A 21,290-nucleotide genomic window follows, 5' to 3' on the forward strand; every position below is an offset into this window, starting at 1 on the left:
CATCGTAGGAACCCCCCACGGCTACTGTTAGTTGTTATGGATAGGATCAGGGGTCTGCAATCCGATAGCTACCAGCCTCTCCAGTTTTCTGGACTTAGCTTGTAGTTTTGGTTTTTTTCCTCCTTCGGTGACTCATTCATAACACCAAACTGCCAAAGAACCGCTGTCCTCTGCTTGAGGCGTGATCTCTGCCCGCTCTGTATCACCCCACCCTCGCTGTACATACTGACTAGAGCTTTGTGTACCTCCCTCCTGTGGAGAGATGTCTTCCTCCTCCATTGACTCCTCCTCATCCTCCTCACAAAGTGTCCCCTGCCTAGGCCTTTGTGAGGAAGCACGTAGCACAGACTGTCCAGAAGCAGATGGCATTTGGGACTCCTCATCCTCCACCTCTTCCAAAACCTCATCCCTTAGTGCTTGCAGTGTTTTTTTAAGCAGGGAGATAAGGGGGACAGTCATGCTGACTAGTGCATCATCTGCACTCGCCATCCGCGTGGAATCATCGAAGGCACGCAAAACGAGGCAGATTTCCTTCATAGAGGCCCTCTCAGTGGTGTGAAGTGTGACCGGTGCACATTGCGACTTGTTTGCGCCTGATGCAGCTGGTACTCCATGACTGCTGCCTGCTGCTCACACAACCGCTCCAACATATGTAACGTTGAATTCCACCTGGTGGGTATGTCACATATGATGCGATGTTCCGGAAGGCGTAATCGGCGCTGCAGAGCAGCAAGGCGCGATCTTGCCGTGCTGGAGCGACACAAGTTGAGCACATGTGCCAGACATGGGATGTGAGTGAGGTTGCCAAGGCCAAGAGCTGCCACCAGATTTCGGCCATTGTCACACACTACCAAGCCCGGCTAGAGATTCGCTGGCAGAAACCACACGTCGCTCTCCTGCTTGATGGCATTCCAGAGCTCCTGCGCTGTGTGGCTTTGATTCCCCAAAGAAATTAATTTGAGTACGGCCTGTTGACGTTTGGCCATGGCTGTGCTCATATAGGTCATAACAGGCTCCTGCTGCGCTGTTTCAGAGGAACTTGAGTAGGAGGAGGAGTCAATGTGTACAGACTGGATTCCTGCAATCCGTGGAGTTGGCAGAACACGTAGAGCGCCACTCTCCAGATCTGTACCCGGCTCCACAACATTGACCCAATGGGCAGTGAGGGAAAGGTATCGTCCCTGTCCATGGTTACTGGTCCATGCATCGGTGGTCAGGTGGACCTTGCTACTGACGGTGTTTAGTAGCGCATGTTTACTTTTTCCCTCCACATGCTTTTGCAGGGCAGGGTCGGCTTGCCTGCTGAAATAAAAGCGTCCGGGCACATTGTATTGTGGGACTGCCAATGCCATGCAGTTATGGAAGGTGTCAGTCTCCACCAGCCTGAATGAGAGCATTTCAAGGGCCAGTAGTTTTGCAATGCCAGCATTCAGAGCCTGTGCTCGGGGATGGTTTGCCGAGTATTGCCGCCTTTTCTCCCATGCCTGTGCTACCGATGGCTGCCGAGTGGCCTGGGAGTGTGAGGATGACTTGGAACGTGGTGCTGTGGGTGGAATGTCACAGGGTCTCCGGACAACAGTGCCAGAGGTTCTTCCTTGGCGATCCTGTGAGGAAGCCGAACCAGCTGTGTGTGAGCTGGAGGAAGAGGCCCCAACATGAGCTGAAGATGTGGTAGGTGGTGCTGTACGTTGGCCTACGTCTTCAGTGTGTCTGTGTAACTCCACCTCGTGCTTGGTCCACACATGTTTCCACATATTAGTGGTATTGAGGTTGCTGACATTTTTCCCTCTTTTGACTCTCTGATGACACAGCTTGCATTTGACAAAGCAAATGTCATCTGCAACTGTGTCAAAAAAGGACCCCGCACTGCAAGTCTTGGGAGCGCCCGTTTTGCCTTTTGAAAGTGGAATGCTCCTAACGGGTGCCGAAGTGGAGGCTACAGGCAACCAAGTCTGCCCCCTCCCTCTCCCTCCGGTTTTGGCCATTCGGGGAATCTCTTACTCAGAGCTGCTCCCACCACCTTCCTGTTCCTCACGCCATGATGGGTCAAGGACCTCATCATCTACACTCCCCTCTTCAAACACCTGCTTCTCCTGAGTTGTCTCGCCAGCACCGTACGCACCAGAAAGTGGTAACTGAGTCTCGTCATCATCTGATGCGTACTGAGGTGTGCTGACCATAGGCACTGGCCCAACCGCCTCTTCAGATTCAGAGGGACAAAGAAGTTGCGCAACACTGCATACTCCCTCTTCTTCACATTCTTGAATGCTGCTTGGCTGGCCCCCTCTTTCCAAACCAACAGATTCCGAGAAAAGAAGTAGAGACTGTGATGGCTCCTGTCCAGGGCTCTCTGACTGCCTGGGCACTTTGGCAGGTGGTGAAGAGACAGATGGTTGCTCTTCGGTGCTCTTGCCCTGAGAGGATGTGGAAGTAATTGAAGTCGATGCGTTAGCTGCCATCCATCCAACAACGGCTTCAATTTGTTCCTCCCGCAGCAGTGGGGTACGGTGAGGTCCTACAAAGCTGCGCATAAAGGACTGTTGCCTGCTAAAACTGGGGGATGCTGACTCACTGGTGCCAACAGCAGGCAAAGAATCCCCACGTCCTCTCCCTGCAGAATCCCCACGTCCTCTCCCTGCTGAAACTCCATGCCCACGACCACGTGCCTTACTCCCTGCCTTCTTCATCTTGCTAGACTGAGAAAGATAGTCAGAAAAGTACAAAGGGGGGCCTTAGTGTGCTTATTCCTGAACAGCTGGTTACAGGTATAAGAAACACTAATTTTATGAAGTGTGTGTGTCGACTACACTTTAATGGGAGCTAATGTGGCCTACACAACTTTCAAATGTAGCGTTTGGTGAACTTTGTTGTTTTTTTTGGGGGAAAAAAAACTAAAAGGATGTGACCAAAGATTTGAAAGTCAGAGTATCACCAACTTTCTGGAGCTATTACAATGCAGGCAGGTAACCTACAATGCAAAAGATGAGGCTCCAAAAAAATTGGGTAATACTAATCTGGCTGCAGCTGAAGGGCACAAGCCAGAAAAAAGGCTCCTCTATCTACTCCTATATAGTGTTTGCAACCAACCAATGTAGATAGACATGGATGGATGCACACTAATAGGAGAAGAAAAAATGAGCTGCAATTAAAGAAAAATATGTGTGAGGCAGTGACGCACGCTGAGCGGCCTACAACCAGACGTAGCTGCAGGACACACTACTCAGCGTTAGCTGCACTCACACACAGTCAGAGACCTCTCAGACAGCCATGAACAGTGCAGCTAAGTGGGCACTAGCACTGACAGGCTGCAGAAAGGCTCCGCTGTGTACTCCTAGAGTGTTTGCAACCACCATATATGGATACGGATGGATGCACACTAATAGGAGAAAAAATGAGCTGCAATAAAAGAAAAATGTGTGAGGCAGTGACACGCTGAGCGGCCTACAACCAGACATAGCTGCAGGACACACTACTCAGCATGAGCTGCACTCACACAGTCAGAGACCTCTCAGACATCCATGAACAGTGCAGCTAAGTAGGCACTAGCACTGAAAGGCTGCAGAAAGGCTCCGCTGTCTACTACTAGTGTTTGCAACCAACGTATATGGATACGGATGGAAGCACACTAGATAGAATTTTCTAAAAATAAGCAGCTCAAAAGAAAAATATGTATGAGGCAGCAGTGAGGCACGCTGGGCGGCCTACAACCAGACGTGGCTGAAGGACACACTACTCAGCGTGAGCTGCACTCACACAGCCCTTGCAGACAGCTGTGAACACTGCTGCTAGGGAAAAGAAAGCTACAGTGGTGGCTTATGTAGCCTGGGTAAAGCACAATATTGTTTTGAGATTCGCTATTTCTAACTGTCCCTCACAGTCTTCAACAGCAGCCTGTCCCTAACTGAATTCACAGCAGAGTGACCAGAAATGGCGGCGGCGGTGGCTTTTATAGTGCATCATGACATCATTTCAGCAGCCACTCACAGCCATGCCAATAGTTAACATGCCTACATGCCTAACAGGATGTGCCCACACTTATGAGGATTCCCATTGGCTGAATCAAAGCGAGCGGGCTGATAGCATTATGGGAACTTCCGATTCCGGTATCCAATATGAAAAAAGTATCGGAAGCCAGTATCGGAATTCCGATACAGCTAATATCGGCCGATACCCGATACTTGCGGTATCGGAAAGCTCAACACTAATGATGACCTTTGAGTGACTGTTAATAAATGCACCAGAGAAAACATGAAAGTAAACTCATCAAGTCTTCTCCCTCTCCCAGCATCTCAAAACAGGCGGTGCGATACAGAGATGTAAATGGCACTGCAAGACTGATACCCTGCAAGCCCAATGCTACCTGCGACCCACCGATAGAGGATAGTACAACGTTATCACAGTTTTAAGGTGCGTTGGTGCCTGCTGTATTTGCGCTAATCAGGGAATCCTATGGATCCAGGGCCACCCGCTGACCATCTACAGTACTCTAGAAGACAACATCCTGCCATAGCCTGGCCTTTACAAAATACCTACCAGAGGGGTTGCAGCAATCACTTCAGCAGCAAGAACATTTGGGAGACCTTATGATCTCTATACCACTATCTACAGTATGTGCAACAGGAGTACAGGTCTCAGTTAAGACCGGTATAAATAAGGACTTTAGGGACCACTCACCTTAACTAGGAGCAATCTCAGCAGTGACGTCACGCTAGTCAACATCTCGTCAGCGCCGTGCTGCAGAAGAACTGCTCCTACAGACTTATGATCCACATCACCATTTATCTTCATCCTGTACTTTTAGGACCTCTGTATTAGTGATTCCATTCCCAACAAAGAGCAAGAAATTGTCCGAAAATGGAAGCAGTGTTCCTCTTTCCACTTACAGACTTCTCGACCAGCCATAAAACTGTGAGGGAAGTCTCCCCGAATTCTCCCTGAGGTCAGACATACTCTGTTTTGATAACTAGTATTCTTATACAATGCTAAGCGCTACCAGACTTACTACCACATCGGTGACATCCACATCACATGGGCCCGCGTTAATAACCAGCCCTTTCTCTGGAAATACTCGTCAGTGGAGATTAGACAATTCATTCAAGTGGAATTAAATTCTCCTCAAATTTTTTCAAAAGTTCACATTGTTAAAATACTTCATTTTTGCAATTACAGAACATAACTGCTGTCCAGCAAGGACCACTGATATGGCTGTAACTTTTGGGATGTTCCTGCTGATTGCCAAGTCAAAAGAGTCAAGCAAAGGACCAATCAGAAAGCAGGTGTGGGGTCAATCTTCAATCTAAGTGCTTCCCATCCCCCCGGTCAGTAATGGGATTTTTGTTTTCGATGCTGACCCAGATTTGTTTTGACAGTTCTCTTTCACTCGCTCTCACATCCTCTCAAATATGCGTTATTTCCCTCCCTCTCTGTCTCTTTCTCTCTCTGCCCCTTTTTATCTCTATCCCTAACTCTCTCTCCCTAACTCTGAATCTTTCTCCTTCTCTCTCTATGTTTCACTTTCTCCACCTCTCCGTCTCTCTGTTTATGTCCATTAACCCAACCTTCTCCTCCTCCTTCTCTCTCGCTCCCACCCTCTCTCCCATTCTCTCTCTGTCTCTCTGTCCCCCATCTCGCCCTCTCTCTCGATCTCACACTCTACAATCTCTCTCCCTTTCCCTCTCTGTCTCTCTCTCTCTTGATATCCTACTCTTTTTTCTCCTCTCTTGCTTTCTCTCTCTTGCTATTCACCTCTCTCTCGCTTTCTCTTACTCGCTATCTTGTTTTCTGTCTTTCTCCCTCTCTCAAATTCTCCATCTCTCTTTCTTCCTCTCTCACCGTTTCTCTCTTCTTCCCAATCTCTCTCTTTCTTTCTCTCTCCTCTTTTCCCCTCTATCATTCTTTCTCTTTGTCCCTTTCTTTCTCTCTCTTTACCTTCTTTACTCGTTTTTTTCTTTCTTTCTTTCTTTCTTACTCTCTCGTTATCCTGCCTTCTCTCTTTCTATCCCTCTCTCCTTCTCATACCGTCTCCCTTTGTTTTTTGCTATCCTCCCCTCTCTCTCCCTTTTTCTCTCTCCCTCTTTTTCCCTCCATCCTTCCGTTTCCCCCTCTCCTTACCTCCTCTCGTTCTTTCTCCATCTCTCTTGTCATCATGCCCGCTCTCTTTCAACCCCTCTCCTCTTCTATCATGCTCTCTCCTTCTCTTTCTCTCTCAATTCTACTCAATTCCAACGGGCTTTATTGCCAGAACTAAGTACATGTTTTCATTGCCAAAGTAAGTGGTTACATAATGGGGGGATGAAGATAGGGACACATCCAGGGTGGGGTACAGGGGTCCATGACATATCAGGCTCCCCTTAGTCTGTGGCAGGCTCTTCCCCCAGTAGTATAGGCACATTCCCTTCCTCCTCCATGGAGGTGAAGTTTGGGTGGAGATCAGTCTCCTGAAGTGTGTCCCTCACTGTGGAGTATTTGGGGCACCTCAACAAGAAGTGAGCCTCATCCTCCACCATGGCCTCCTAGTCTGGTCTCTTTCTTTCTCTCTCTCGCTTTCTCCTTTTTCTCTCTTCTTCACCTTTCCTCCTCTCTTGCTCTTTTTGTCTCTCATTCTCTCCTTTTCTCACCCCTCCAGCCAGCAGCTATACAGAAGATGCAACATGGGGACTCCTGTAATGACCAAAAAGAGATCCCTTTATAGGAGAGGAATGATGGAAATGAGAGCACTCACGAGACAGGATAATCAGAGCGGTCGGCGCTGACTATGAACTGACAATTTAGGTTCTCAAGCGTGTGCAACATTGTAATCCAGAATGAAGAGAGTGAAAAGCAAAGTGATCTTTGCAGTGATGGATGCACCTGCTTTTTGCACCTTGTTAACTCTTAGTCCCGCACTATCCGGCTTAGAGGAAGAATTAATAGATGCGCTGTGTATCAGGGGTCTGCAATTCAGAAGGAAAAGGGGGAGAAAGACGGGAACAAACTCTTCTGTAGTGGGTGAAAGCAGAGTTGAGATCTGGCGACGCGTGGTGTGGCGGCCTGTGATGAATGGATGGGAGCAGGGGTTACGTAATCCTCAGGCACAAAAGATTGGAGATGGAGGGATCGTGCTGCAGATTATTGTTTTATGTCAGTATTAGGTCACACATAGTGTTGGATCACGGTGTGGAGAAACTATACGCAGGTATGGAAGATGGTAGAAATTGTGCGTCTCCCCCCATCACTGCATCACATCCTCTACTATAGCTGTATGTAACATAATAGGGACAAAAACATCACCTATGTTAGCGATGCGCCAACTCAATGCAAAGCAGAGGCTTCAAGCCAAGTCCGATGATAGGGGACACTCAAAGCCTCCTTCTCCGCACCCCACAGTGTTCCCCGAGGCTAGCAATCATATCCACAGAAGAATTCTGATCATCTAATGCTATGATATTCCTGGGAGCGGTTATAGCACAAAAGATTCCCAGGCAAGACAAAATTGAAAAATTGCAGTCCTGGACTTAATAAAAGATCTAAAAACAACCAATTATTAATCAGAAATGCTGGGAGTTGTAGTGTTGCAACACTTGTTTGTTGACCCCTACATTACGCTATCAGGTTCAGCGCTATATGAAGAGGCACGAGGTTCTGCAAAATGGACATCCACCAAAAAGTGTGAACCAGAGGGACATTAGCGTAGATGGGAAACGTTACTAATGTCTAGGCTGAGATGCAAGGTTTGCAGTTTTCCTACAAATTTACTCCAATTAGAACCAGAAGTTGTCTTAAGTTTTAATGCAAATCTACCAAAATATAATTTGGAGGCAAAGTAAAAAAAATGCAACAAAATGATAATGGCTATGAGCCTTGTAATAGTTTTATAAATCTGGAGCATTAACCGGTCGTAGTAAATTCTTCCAATTGTCTCTTTATCGTTATTTTTTTTAGAATTACGTTAACTGACACATATTGGCTGTAAGTCATTAGTGTGTATTTTTGTGGTGTTGTTTCACCCTTTTAGTGTAGTTTTACGTCATTGACTTCAGTCATTCAAGACCAGCACTTTGCATCCCTTTCATGAAGAAGGTCCCTGGAGTAAGAGGCGCCACATTCATGATGGGAGTACACTTCTTGAAGGGGTTGCTCCCTTTCAATTTAGTTTCTACCTCCACTGGACTCTATTATAAAACAGCAAACCACACAGTACGCACCTTCCCTGGGCGCAGGGGCCAGTCTCCACCGCTGCTCCTGGTGTTTGCCACTGGCTGTGAGCTGACTCCATGCCGACATGAAGGCAGCCAATAATTCAGCTCAGCAGCACTGTCAGGGTATGCGCGCACATTGATTATTTGCTTGCAGAAATTTCTGCAAGGTTTCTGCATCTCTTGGCAGCAAAAACACTGCATTTTGCCGCGGTTTTGGTGCTTTTTTTGCCGCAGTTTTGTATGTCTTTTGTACAACAATGAAGACTTTTTTGAGCTACATAAAGATATTTAAAAAAAGGTTTTGTCGTGTAATGTCTTGCCTCAACACCACCTTTTTCATTCTGATCTAATGTGGCATTAGGGTAATGGGATTAGGGCTTGGTGTCAGCAGCTGTTATAGACACCAAGCCCTAGGTTTATTAATGAAAAGATGTTAGCCAGACATCCTCATCACTAAGCTGATGAGTAAACCTAAACACACACAAACAAACATACATAAACCCACAAACACATTGTCACCATCCTATGTAGAGCATTAACAGAATGAACCCATATAGGCTGTAACCCAACAGCAATTCTTAATTTAAAAAAATAATGAAAAAAAAAATAATTGCGTGGGCTCCCGTATAATTTTAATAACCAGCAGAGGGAAAACCGAGGGCTGATGTTAATATTCCGGGAAGGAGCCAATAGCCAAAAATGTTCCCATGCTATTAATATCAGCTCACAGTTGTTTGCTTAGCCTTTACTTGCTAGTTTACAGGGGAACCCCAGAAAAAAAAAATACATAAGGTCCCCAATAAAAACTAGCCAGCAAAGGCTAGGCAGACAGGTACTGGCTGATAATAACCTAGGAAGGATCCATGGATATTTGTCCCCTCCCAGACTAAAAACATCACCTCTAAGCAACCCCAGAAAAGGCACATCTATAAGATGCACCAAATCTGGCACTTAGCCTCGCTCTAATCACTTGTCCTGTAGATGTGGCAAGGGGAGTAATGGTTGGGGGGTTAATGTCACCTTTGATTGTTAGGTGACATCAAGCCCACAGGTTAGTAATGGAGAGCCATCTATAAGACGCCCCCATTACTAACCCCATGGTGAAATTAAAAAAACATACACACCTGAAAAAGCCTTTATTTGAAATAATGATGCAGACTCCTTTATTGAATCTAAATTAAACCAAACATACCAAACACCTAATCCACTGAAGCCAATGTCTCCTGTAGTTAAAAGAAAATAATAAACTACAATATTCCTCATCTGTCAACAGAGAACATAATCAATAATGTCCCGCAATGACAAATGTGACTATTGTCAAAGACAGCCAGCTATACACTAACACAGGTGGTAATCGCTCTCACAGCATAAAGCACTGAGTGGCAGTGAGATAGTTCACTGGAGTTTATCAGCTGATCAGCTCTGGTGATCTTGTGGTGAGGAGGACTCCCAGGCAGTGACTGGGCAGGTACCCAGGGGACCGCCATCAGGGTTCCTGAGGGAACAATACTGGGAGGACAGTAAAGTGAGAGACTTGACTGAAGTTGTCAGGGAAACGGGGCGGGGCAAGGATAAAAGGAGCAGGGGGCACGCTGAAGTGGCAGTTGGGAGAGAGTGTGACAACAGTCAGGAAGCCATGTGCGACAGAGAGGACCGAGGGAGCGGACGGTGTGTTCTGGAGGGACCGACAGGGGTCTGTGAAAGGAAAGCTGCGCACTCACCGACAAGTGACACGTGAGGGACTCTCACCGGCAGCCACTCCCCGCATACGGACGCATACAGCCGCCCCCGCTGTTTACCGCCCTGCTGTGACAAGGCCGCGACCACCAGTGACAGCTGCGACTACAGACCATTCCGTTACAGCGGTCAGGACACTGCCCCCCTGCCCTCTCCCACAGTTGCGGCCCTGTCATCACCGGCTCCTGGGGGTGCCACCTCGCTACAAGCGGCCGTAGAGGCCCCCATCCGGTTTGCTAAGGGACCATGAGCAGAGGTTGGTGAATGGTTATATTTACAGACTGCGTCATAACTCCTCGGTGAGACGAGAGCCGCAAGGAGACGCCTGTTGCGCCCATCGGCATCGTTTCTTCAGGGCCTGTTGCGCCCCATCGGCATAATTTCTTCAGGGCCTGTTGCGCCCCACCGGCATCGTTTCTTCAGGGCCTGTTGTGCCCCACCGGCATCGTTTCTTCAAGGGCCTGTCGAGCCCAGTTTCATCCCGGAATATCGAGGCGTCAAGGCAGCCGCATCAGCGACCTCTACGCGGCCACGCCTGTGATCCTGACAGATCCCTGGAAGGATAAGTGACCTATAGGAATAAGTACCCTAGTTTTGTCTTACTCCGTTCTTCGACACCCGGACTAGCCGGGTTGCTCCCAGTTAATATAAAATATTTGGTTTATTTGTTTTGAGTCCCTGCAAGGACAAATTGTTTGCTACCTCTTTTTATTGGTTCAGCATAGCCCCTGCGGCTCCAAATTATAAAGGTTGATTATACAATCCATACCCTGTCTTGTGTCTTGTCACTGCGTCCTGTGAACCTGCTCAGACCCTACAATCTCGCTTACGGCATCACCACAGTGGTGGTGCCATAAGGGAGATCACCAGAGCTGATCATCTGATAAACTCCAGTGAACTATCAGCTGATCAGCTCTGGTGATCTCCCTTATGGCACCACCACTGTGGTGATGCCGTCATTGAGAGCACCGAAGCTCATCAGCTGATGAACCCCAGTGAAGTCTCTCATGGCAGCTCAGTGATATACTTTGGGTATGATTACCTCCTGTCAGTGTATCGCCAGTGGTCGGTTAGAGTAGTCACATCTCCCGATGTGACTGTTCTACCTGTTAGATTTCTATGGGACACTCGGGATTGCGTGGACAATAGCAGACAGGTGAGAATATGATGGTTTATTATTTTTGATTTTTTATAGAAGACAAGGGCATCGGGGATTGAGCATTAAGTTGAGTATATGTTGTTTTTTTATTTTACATTTTTTAATAAGAGATGAGGGCATTGGCGATTTGGTGTTAGGTGAGCATAATGTGTTTTTCATTTTTATTTGAATACTAGCTGAAGAGCCCGGCGCTGCCCGGGCATAGTAACTAACTGTGGTTAGTTGTAGCAAATTATAATTATCCTCCATCCCATAGTCCCCTGCCCATATACCCATCACACATCCTCCATCCCATAGTCCCATGCCCATATACCCATCACACATCCTCCATCCCATAGTCCCATGCCCATATACCCATCACACATCCTCCATCCCATAGTCCCATGCCCATACACCCATCATACATATTCGCCATCCCATAGTCGAGTGCCCATATACCCATCATACATATCCGCCATCCCATAGGCCCATGCCCATATACCCATCACACATCCTCCATCCCATAGTCCCATGCCCATATACCCATCATACATATTCTCCATCCCATAGTCCCATGCCCATATACCCATCATATATATTCTCCATCCCATAGTCCCATGCCCATATACCCATCATACATATTTGCCATCCCATAGTCCCATGCCCATATACCCATCATACATATTCTCCATCCCATAGTCCCATGCCCATATACCCATCATACATATCCTCCATCCCATAGTCCCGTGCCCATATACCCACCATACATATTCGCCATCCCATAGTCGAGTGCCCATATACCCATCACACACCCTTCATCTCATAGTCCTATGCCCATATACCCATCATACATATCCTCCATCCCATAGTCCCGTGCCCATATACCCATCATACATATCCGCCATCTCATAGTCCTGTGCCCATATACCCATCATACATATCCTCCATCCCATAGTCAAGTGCCCATATACCCATCACACATCCTCCATCTCATAGTCCCGTGCCCATATACATATCCGCCATCCCATAGTCCCGTGCCCATATACCCATCACATATCCTCCATCCCATAGAACCGTGCCCATATACCCATCATACATATCCTCCATCCCATAGTCCAGTGCCCATATACCCATCACACATCCTCCATCCCATAGTCAACCATTATGACATCATAATGAGCGGCGGCGGGGCTTGCGACCTATGATGACATCAGCGTCGCCATGGCAACCGTTGTGACATCATAATGAGGTGCAGGGCTAGATACGCACACACTGCTTCCCCAGTATGCAAATAGGGGCATTATGACATCACAATGAGGGGCAGGGCATGACATGCACACACTTTTTCCCCCAGTATGTAGATAGGGGCAAAATTGTTTGGTGAATTGGAACGCGCGGGGTTAAAATTTAGCCTCACAACATAGCTTAGGACTCTCTCGGGGTCCAGACGTGTGACTTTGCCAAATTTTGTGGCTGTAGCTGCAACGGTGCGGATGCCTATCCCGGACACACACACACACACACATACATACATACACACATACATACATACACACTTTGAGCTTTATATATTAGATGTATTACCGTATATACTCATGTATAAGCCGAGATTTTCAGCCCATTTCAGCCCCTCTCAGCTTATACACGGGTCATATACCTGGCGGTCGGCGGGGGAGGGGGAGCAGGAGTGTCAGAGATCATACTTACCTGTCCTGCTGCAGTCTCTGAAGTCTTGCTTCTCGATTGTCTCTCCCTTCCTGTCTTCAGCGGTCACGTGGTACCACTCATTACCACTCATGAATATGTGCATATTCATGAGTGTAATGAGCGGTACCACGTGACCACTGAAGACAAGAGGGTAGACAGTGGAGAAGTGAGGCTGCAGAGACTGCGGCAGGATGGGTGAGTATAGCGATATTCACCTGTCCCCCGGTCCATCGCTGCTCACCGCTGTCTCTGCTGCATCCTGTGTCAGTGACACCCTCAGCTTATACACAAATCAATAAGTTTTCCCAGTTTTTTTTGTGGCAAAATTAGGGGGGTTGGCTTATACACGGGTCGGCTTATACACGAGTATATACAGTATTTATTTTACATGTTGTGTTTTTTTAAAGTGTGAGCACAGGTGCTGGCTGACGAGAGACTAGTTTTCTCATCAGCGGCTCCTGCTATCACTGCTATCAGTGACAGCAGACATAGCCTGATGGGAGGAGTAGTCTCTTATCAGCCCTCACCTGCTAACTACAGCTGTGGGTCACAACTGTTGGTCACAGTATCTCTGCAGAGTCACACTGACATCTGACAGCATGGCCCTGCAGCCGTCTGACTGACAGTCTTACCGGTGTAAACGTTACCGCCGATAAGAAACATCGATGCCGATGTTTCCCACAGTGACAGTGTGAGAAACACCATAGAAAGCTAGGTAAAATGCTATCAAGAACTCAGCAAATCCGCAAACATTTTTATACCTGCGTATTTGCTTCGGATTTGACTGACTCAATTGAAGTCAATGGGTGAAAAATGCTAAAAATCCACAGAAAGAATTGACATGCTGCAGAAAAAAAATGCATAGCAAATACTCAAGGAAAATTACTGATCATGTGAACAACACTTCAGGATTCTCATTGAATTAGTTGGCATCAAGATTCCATAGCATTTTTGGCCCATTTCCACGCCGAAAAAGCACAGCAAAAATGCACCAAAAATGCACCATGTACACATAGCCTTAAGGTGACGTCAGGGAACTGCAAATGCCAGACACCAGGAGCAGTGCCAGACACTTGTCAGTTCCCGTGAAAGGTGACTACGGCACAGTTTGCTGTTTTATAGCAAATTGCGGCTGAGGTGGAAACATAAGGGGTACAAGTCTAAACTTACACTCCCTGACAGAAGTTATGTCGCTTATCCATGTTATGTAAATAAAAGCTTATAACCTGACGATAAATTCATCCATTGGTTGTATAAATTATTCTTTTGAAAGCTGAAACCCTCTGAAATGTGGTTTAGGTTAAGAAAATATATTGGCCGCAATGCAGAAATATTGATCATTTAATGGACACAGAATGGTCAGATTTTGGCAAGACAAAAGTTTTGTCGCCTGGTCATATAATGCACCCAATCTTAGTTTACATCCTCAGCTTTGCTCAATAAATGATCAGTTAATTAGTGGGTGTGTATAAGCGACATAACTTCTGTCGGGGAGTGTACTTTATGTGACTGCAAACTTATGAATCCTCAGAGCATACGCATTACATGCTGTGAGGATACACTGGTGCTGGGAGCAGCAGAAACGTGTCCATAAATATGTTTTATGCTTTACATAACTGTGGTGACATGCCAATTAGACGTCCATGGCCTCGCTCAATGAAAGTAAGTTGAGCAAAGCAGGACATTACTAGTTGGATTGCTGCCAGAAGTATGCAAATCACTTGTAGCCTAGGGCTGCAGAACCCATTTAGTTAAATGGTAACAACCCCTTTAATTAATTTAGCGCATCTTTTACCTGCCATATCCCACTGAAAGGGCCGCACTATAACCAGAGACCTGAAAAAGCTTTTGTTATCATTTACAATGGTAAGAAAAAGTGTTTGCCCCCTTCCTAATTTCCTGTTGTTTTGCAAGTTTGTCACACTTATATGTTTCAGATCACCCAACGTATTTAAATATTAGACACAGATAAAAGAAGTAATCACAAAATGCAGTTTTTAAATGATTATCTTTATTATTAATGGAAAAAGAAATCCAAACCTACTGGGCGCTGTGTGAAAAAGTGATTGCCCCCTCCCTTAAAACATAAATTAACTGTGGTTCATCACATATTTGTGAAGCTGAGTTCAAATTCCCAAGCCACACGCAGGCCTGATTACTGCCACACCTGTTCTCAATCAAGAGATCACTTAAATAGAATCTGCCTGATAAAGGGAAATAGATCAAAATATCCTCAAAAGCTAGACATCATGCCGCGATCCAAAGAAATTCTGTATTAAATGTGAAACAAACTAATTGAGATCTATTAGCCAGGAAAAGGTTTTAAAGCCATTTTTAAAGCTTTGGGACCCCAGCGAACCACACTGAGAGCTATTATACACAAATGGCAAAAACATGGGACAGTGAAGTTGACCAAATTACCCTAAGAGTGCAGCAACAACTCATCCAACATGTCACAAAAAAACCCCACAACAGCATCCAAAGAACTGCAGGCCTCACTTGCCTAAGTTCCAAGGTAAAAACCACTGCAGAGCAATAAGAACATAAAAACTCCCCTCAGTTTTGCCAGAGAACATCTTGATGATTCCCCAAGACTTTTGGAAGAAAATTCTGTGGACTGATGAAAAAAAAGTGGAACTTTTTGGATGGTGTATGCCCCATTACATCTGGTGTAGAAGTAACACAGCATTTAAGAAAAGGAACATCATACCATCAGTAAAATATGGTGGTGGTAGTGTGATGGTCTTGGGTTTATTTGCTGCTTCAGGATCTGGAAAACTCGCTGTTGTGAATGGACCCATAAATTCTTCTGTCTACCAAAAAATCCTGAAGGAGAAAGTCAGGCCATCTGTTCATGACCTCAACCTGAAGCTAACCTGGGCTATGCAGCTGGACAATAGTCCAAAATACAATAGCAAGCCCACCTCTGAATGGCTTAAGAAAAACAAAATTAAGACTTTGGAATGGCCTAGTCAAAATCCTGACCTTAATCCAATTGAGATGCTGTGGCATGACCTTAAAAAGGTGGTTCATGCTCACAAACTCTCCAATGTGTCTGAATTACAATAATTCTGCAGAGATGAGTGGGCCAAAATTCCCCTCATTGCCAGTTATTGCAACTGCTTGATTGCAGTTGTTGCTGGCCCAACCAGTTATTAGGTTTGGGGGGCAATCACTTTTTCACACAGTTCCCTGAAGGTTTGGATTTCTTTATCCCTTAATAATAAAGATCTTAATTTAAAAACTGCATTTTGTGATTACTTGTGTTGTTTATGTCTAATATTTACATTTGTTTGGTGATCTGAAACGTTTAAGTGTGACAAATATGCAAAAGATTAGGAAATCAGGAACGGGGTAAACACTTTTTTACACAAGTTTAAGTCCTTTTGTTCTTTTGTCTGTATCATATAGCTCTGCCCCCTACTGGCTCAGCTCTGCCCGCTTTCCAAAAAGTATGCAGGACTGGGGTAAAACTCTAAATGTTGCAATATTTGTGCACAATGAGTTGTATAGAAAAGAAGAAAAAATAGCAAAATTTAAGATTTTTTAAGTCAAAATTCTGGGGAAAATTGCAGGTCAAATTGAGTTACAATATTGAGTTTCCCAAATGCAGCATGCTTTCGGTGTGGCATTTTTCTGCATTTTCCATGTAGGTTTTTATACAGGAAAAAAATTGTAAAGTGTTAAATAAAATGAATAAAATACATTACAAAATAAAACCCTCTATGCTTATTTACAAAGTAAAAAAAAAGCTGCAGGTAAATTTGACTTATGAAAAAAAATCCAATTAATTTGATGTGTTTTGTCAAAAGCTTTTTAATACAAACACTTTTTTAACCTATAGTGAAGTGTGTGGGAAAAGACATGAAAAGAAGGCCATAATTAGAATATACAGCTCCAAATATGTCCTTAAATCTTTTCTTCAAAATAATGAGATAAAAAAGTTCAACAAAGCAGTTAGTGCAGTTTGAGGCTACTTTGTGATCCAGTATGATAGGAGTATAACTCCTTCCCATATATTTTCCATCCTCTTTGAATTAATCTGTGACAGTGACTTGAGAAAACACCCCAAAAAAGTCTGGGTTTTCTTAGAAATTTTTTTTTACAAGGGTGTGTCGATGGAGGGATAGAAAAGGGCATGATTTGGAAAGAGGAGTCCTAGATGTCCATTCACCAAAGGGTAACATTTTAGAAAATTATGTTGATGGTCAGAGGAGAAACAAAATAAAAGCATTTGTTGAAATGATTGAGCTGCTTTTTTTTCTAAATCTGGTGCTGTGAATCTGATCTTACAAAGAAAAATATGACAATTTGGTGAAATGAAGAGGAACAGAATTTTCAGATCAGAACCAGGGACAAGGGCTGCATAGAAAGCACGGATCAACACCAGGGATAGTGGTTGGATAGAACACACTGATCAGCACAAGGGAGAGCGGATGCATAGAACACACTGATCAGCACAAGGGAGAGTGGTTGGATAGAACACACTGATCAGCACAAGGGAGAGCGGATGCATAGAACACACTGATCAGCACAAGGGAGAGTGGTTGGATAGAACACACTGATCAGCACAAGGGAGAGCGGATGCATAGAACACACTGATCAGCACAAGGGAGAGTGGTTGGATAGAACACACTGATCAGCACAAGGGAGAGCGGATGCATAGAACACACTGATCAGCACCAGGGAGAGCGGATGCATAGAACACACTGATCAGCACCAGGGAGAGCGGATGCATAGAACACACTGATCAACACCAAGGAGAGCGGATGCATAGAACACACTGATCAACACCAGGGAGAGCAGCTGCATAGAACACACTGATCAGCAACAGGGAGAGCAGCTGCATAGAACACACTGATCAACACCAGGGAGAGCGGATGCATAGAATACACTGATCAACACCAGGGAGAGCAGCTGCATAGAACACACTGATCAGCACCAGGGAGAGCAGCTGCATAGAACACACTGATCAACACCAGGGAGAGCGGATGCATAGAACACACTGATCAACACCAGGGAGAGCAGCTGCATAGAACACACTGATCAACACCAGGGAGAGCGGATGCATAGAATACACTGATCAGCACCAGGGAGAGTGGATGCATAGAACACACTGATCAACACCAAGGAGAGCAGCTGCATAGAACACACTGATCAACACCAGGGAGAGCGGATGCATAGAATACACTGATCAGCACCAGGGAGAGTGGATGCATAGAACACACTGATCAGCACCAGGGAGAGCGGATGCATAGAATACACTGATCAGCACCAGGGAGAGCGGATGCATAGAACACACTGATCAGCACCAGGGAGAGCGGATGCATAGAACACACTGATCAGCACCAGGGAGAGTGGATGCATAGAACACACTGATCAGCACCAGGGAGAGCGGATGCATAGAATACACTGATCGGCACCAGGGAGAGCGGATGCATAGAACACACTGATCAGCACCAGGGAGAGCGGATGCATAGAACACACTGATCAACACACTGATCAGCACCAGGGAGAGCGGATGCATAGAACACACTGATCAGCACCTGGGAGAGCGGATGCATAGAACACACTGATCAACACCAGGGAGAGCAGCTGCATAGAACACACTGATCAACACCAGGGCGAGCAGCTGCATAGAACACACTGATCAGCACCAGGGAGAGCGGATGCATAGAATACACTGATCAGCACCAGGGAGAGCGGATGCATAGAACACACTGATCAGCACCAGGGAGATCGGATGCATAGAATACACTGATCAGCACCAAGGAGAGCGGATGCATAGAATACACTGATCAACACCAGGGTGAGCGGATGCATAGAACACACTGATCAGCACCAGGGAGAGCGGATGTATAGAACACACTGATCAACACCAGGGAGAGCGGATGCATAGAACACACTGATCAGCACCAGGGAGAGCAGATGCATAGAACACACTGATCAGCACCAGGGAGATCGGATGCATAGAACACACTGATCAACACCAGGGAGAGCGGATGCATAGAATACACTGATCAGCACCAAGGAGAGCAGATGCATAGAACACACTGATCAACACCAAGGAGAACAGCTGCATAGAACACACTGATCAGCACCAGGGAGAGCAGCTGCAGAGAACACACTGATCAGCACCAGGGAGAGCAGCTGCATAGAACACACTGATCAACACCAAGGAGAACAGCTGCATAGAACACACTGATCAGCACCAGGGAGAGCAGCTGCATAGAACACACTGATCTGCACCAGGGAGAGCAGCTGCATAGAACACACTGATCAGCACCAGGGAGAGCAGCTGCATAGAACACATTGATCAACACCAGGGAGAGCGGATGCATAGAACACACTGATCAGCACCAGGGAGAGCAGCTGCATAGAACACATTGATCAACACCAGGGAGAGCGGATGCATAGAACACACTGATCAGCACCAGGGAGAGCAGCTGCATAGAACACACTGATCCGCACCAGGGAGAGCGGATGCATAGAACACACTAATCAGCACCAGGGAGAGCAGCTGCATAGAACACACTGATCAGCACCAGGGAGAGCAGCTGCATAGAACACACTGATCCGCACCAGGGAGAGCAGCTGCCTAGAACACACTGATCAACACCAGGGAGAGCGGATGCATAGAACACACTGATCAGCACCAGGGAGAGCAGCTGCATAGAACACATTGATCAACACCAGGGAGAGCGGATGCATAGAACACACTGATCAGCACCAGGGAGAGCAGCTGCATAGAACACACTGATCCGCACCAGGGAGAGCGGATGCATAGAACACACTAATCAGCACCAGGGAGAGCAGCTGCATAGAACACACTGATCAACACCAGGGAGAGCAGCTGCATAGAACACACTGATCCGCACCAGGGAGAGCAGCTGCATAGAACACACTGATCAACACCAGGGAGAGCGGATGCATAGAACACACTGATCAGCACAAGGGAGAGCAGCTGCATAGAACACATTGATCAACACCAGGGAGAGCGGATGCATAGAACACACTAATCAGCACCAGGGAGAGCGGATGCATAGAACACACTGATCAGCACCAGGGAGAGCGGCTGCATAGAACACACTAATCAGCACCAGGGAGAGCGGATGCATAGAACACACTGATCAGCACCAGAGAGAGCGGATGCATAGAATACACTGATCAGCACCAATTTTTCAGAGTCCCAAAGTAAGGGCTGTGGCAGATCCCTGCCGCTCTCTTGCCACAGCCCTTACTTTGGGACTCTGAAAAATTGTCCTCTTTCCATATACCTTGACACTCCTATTGAGTATGGTTTGAGAAAGACCTAGGTATAGGTCGAAACGTAACCGTGTAATACTCATGTTTGGAATCTGATCTCTGTTTGCTGTGTTTTTTTACTTTTCTTGATTTATTAAAAAAATTAATAAAAATCATAATAATTCCTTTAATGACTCTGATGCAAGTGACATTCAATTTTGAGTGCGACTGTCTACCCGTTGACTAGAACACACTGATCAACACCAGAGAGAGCAGATGCATAGAACACACTGATCCGCACCAGGGAGAGCGGATGCATAGAACACACTGATCAACACCAGGGAGAGCAGCTGCATAGAACACACTGATCAGCACCAGGGAGAGCGGATGCATAGAACACACTGATCCGCACCAGGGAGAGCGGATGCATAGAACACACTGATCAGCACCAGGGAGAGCAGCTGCATAGAACACACTGATCAACACCAAGGAGAGCAGCTGCATAGAACACACTGATCAGCACCAGGGAGATCGGACGCATAGAATACACTGATCAGCACCAAGGAGAGCGGATGCATAGAATACACTGATCAACAATAGGGAGAGCGGATGCATAGAACACACTAATCAGCACCAGGGAGAACAGCTGCAAAGAACACACTGATCAACACCAGGGAGAGCGGCTGTATAGAACACACTGATCAGCACCAGGGACAGTGGCTGCATAGAACACACTAATCAGCACCAGGGAGAGCAGATGCATAGAACACACTGATCAACACCAGGGAGAGCAGCTGCATAGAACACACTGATCAACAATAGGGAGAGCGGATGCATAGAACACACTGATCAACACCAGGGAGAGCAGCTGCAAAGAACACACTGATCAACACCAGGGAGAGCGGCTGTATAGAACACACTGATCAGCACCAGGGACAGTGGCTGCATAGAACACACTAATCAGCACCAGGGAGAGCAGATGCATAGAACACACTGATCAACACCAGGGAGAGCAGCTGCATAGAACACACTGATCAAAACCAAGGAGAGCAGCTGCATAGAACACACTGATCAACACCAGGGAGAGCAGCTGCATAGAACACACTGATCAACACCAAGGAGAGCAGCTGCATAGAACACACTGATCAACACCAGGGAGAGCGGCTGTATAGAACACACTGATCAGCAACAGGGAGAGCTGATGCATAGAACACACTGATCAACACCAGGGAGAGCAGCTGCATAGAACACACTGATCAACACCAGGGAGAGCAGCTGCATAGAAC

This window comes from Dendrobates tinctorius, unplaced genomic scaffold (assembly GCF_039654945.1).
Source record: "Dendrobates tinctorius isolate UK_male_01 unplaced genomic scaffold, ASM3965494v1 ptg000116l, whole genome shotgun sequence".
Lineage (NCBI taxonomy): Eukaryota > Metazoa > Chordata > Amphibia > Anura > Dendrobatidae > Dendrobates > Dendrobates tinctorius.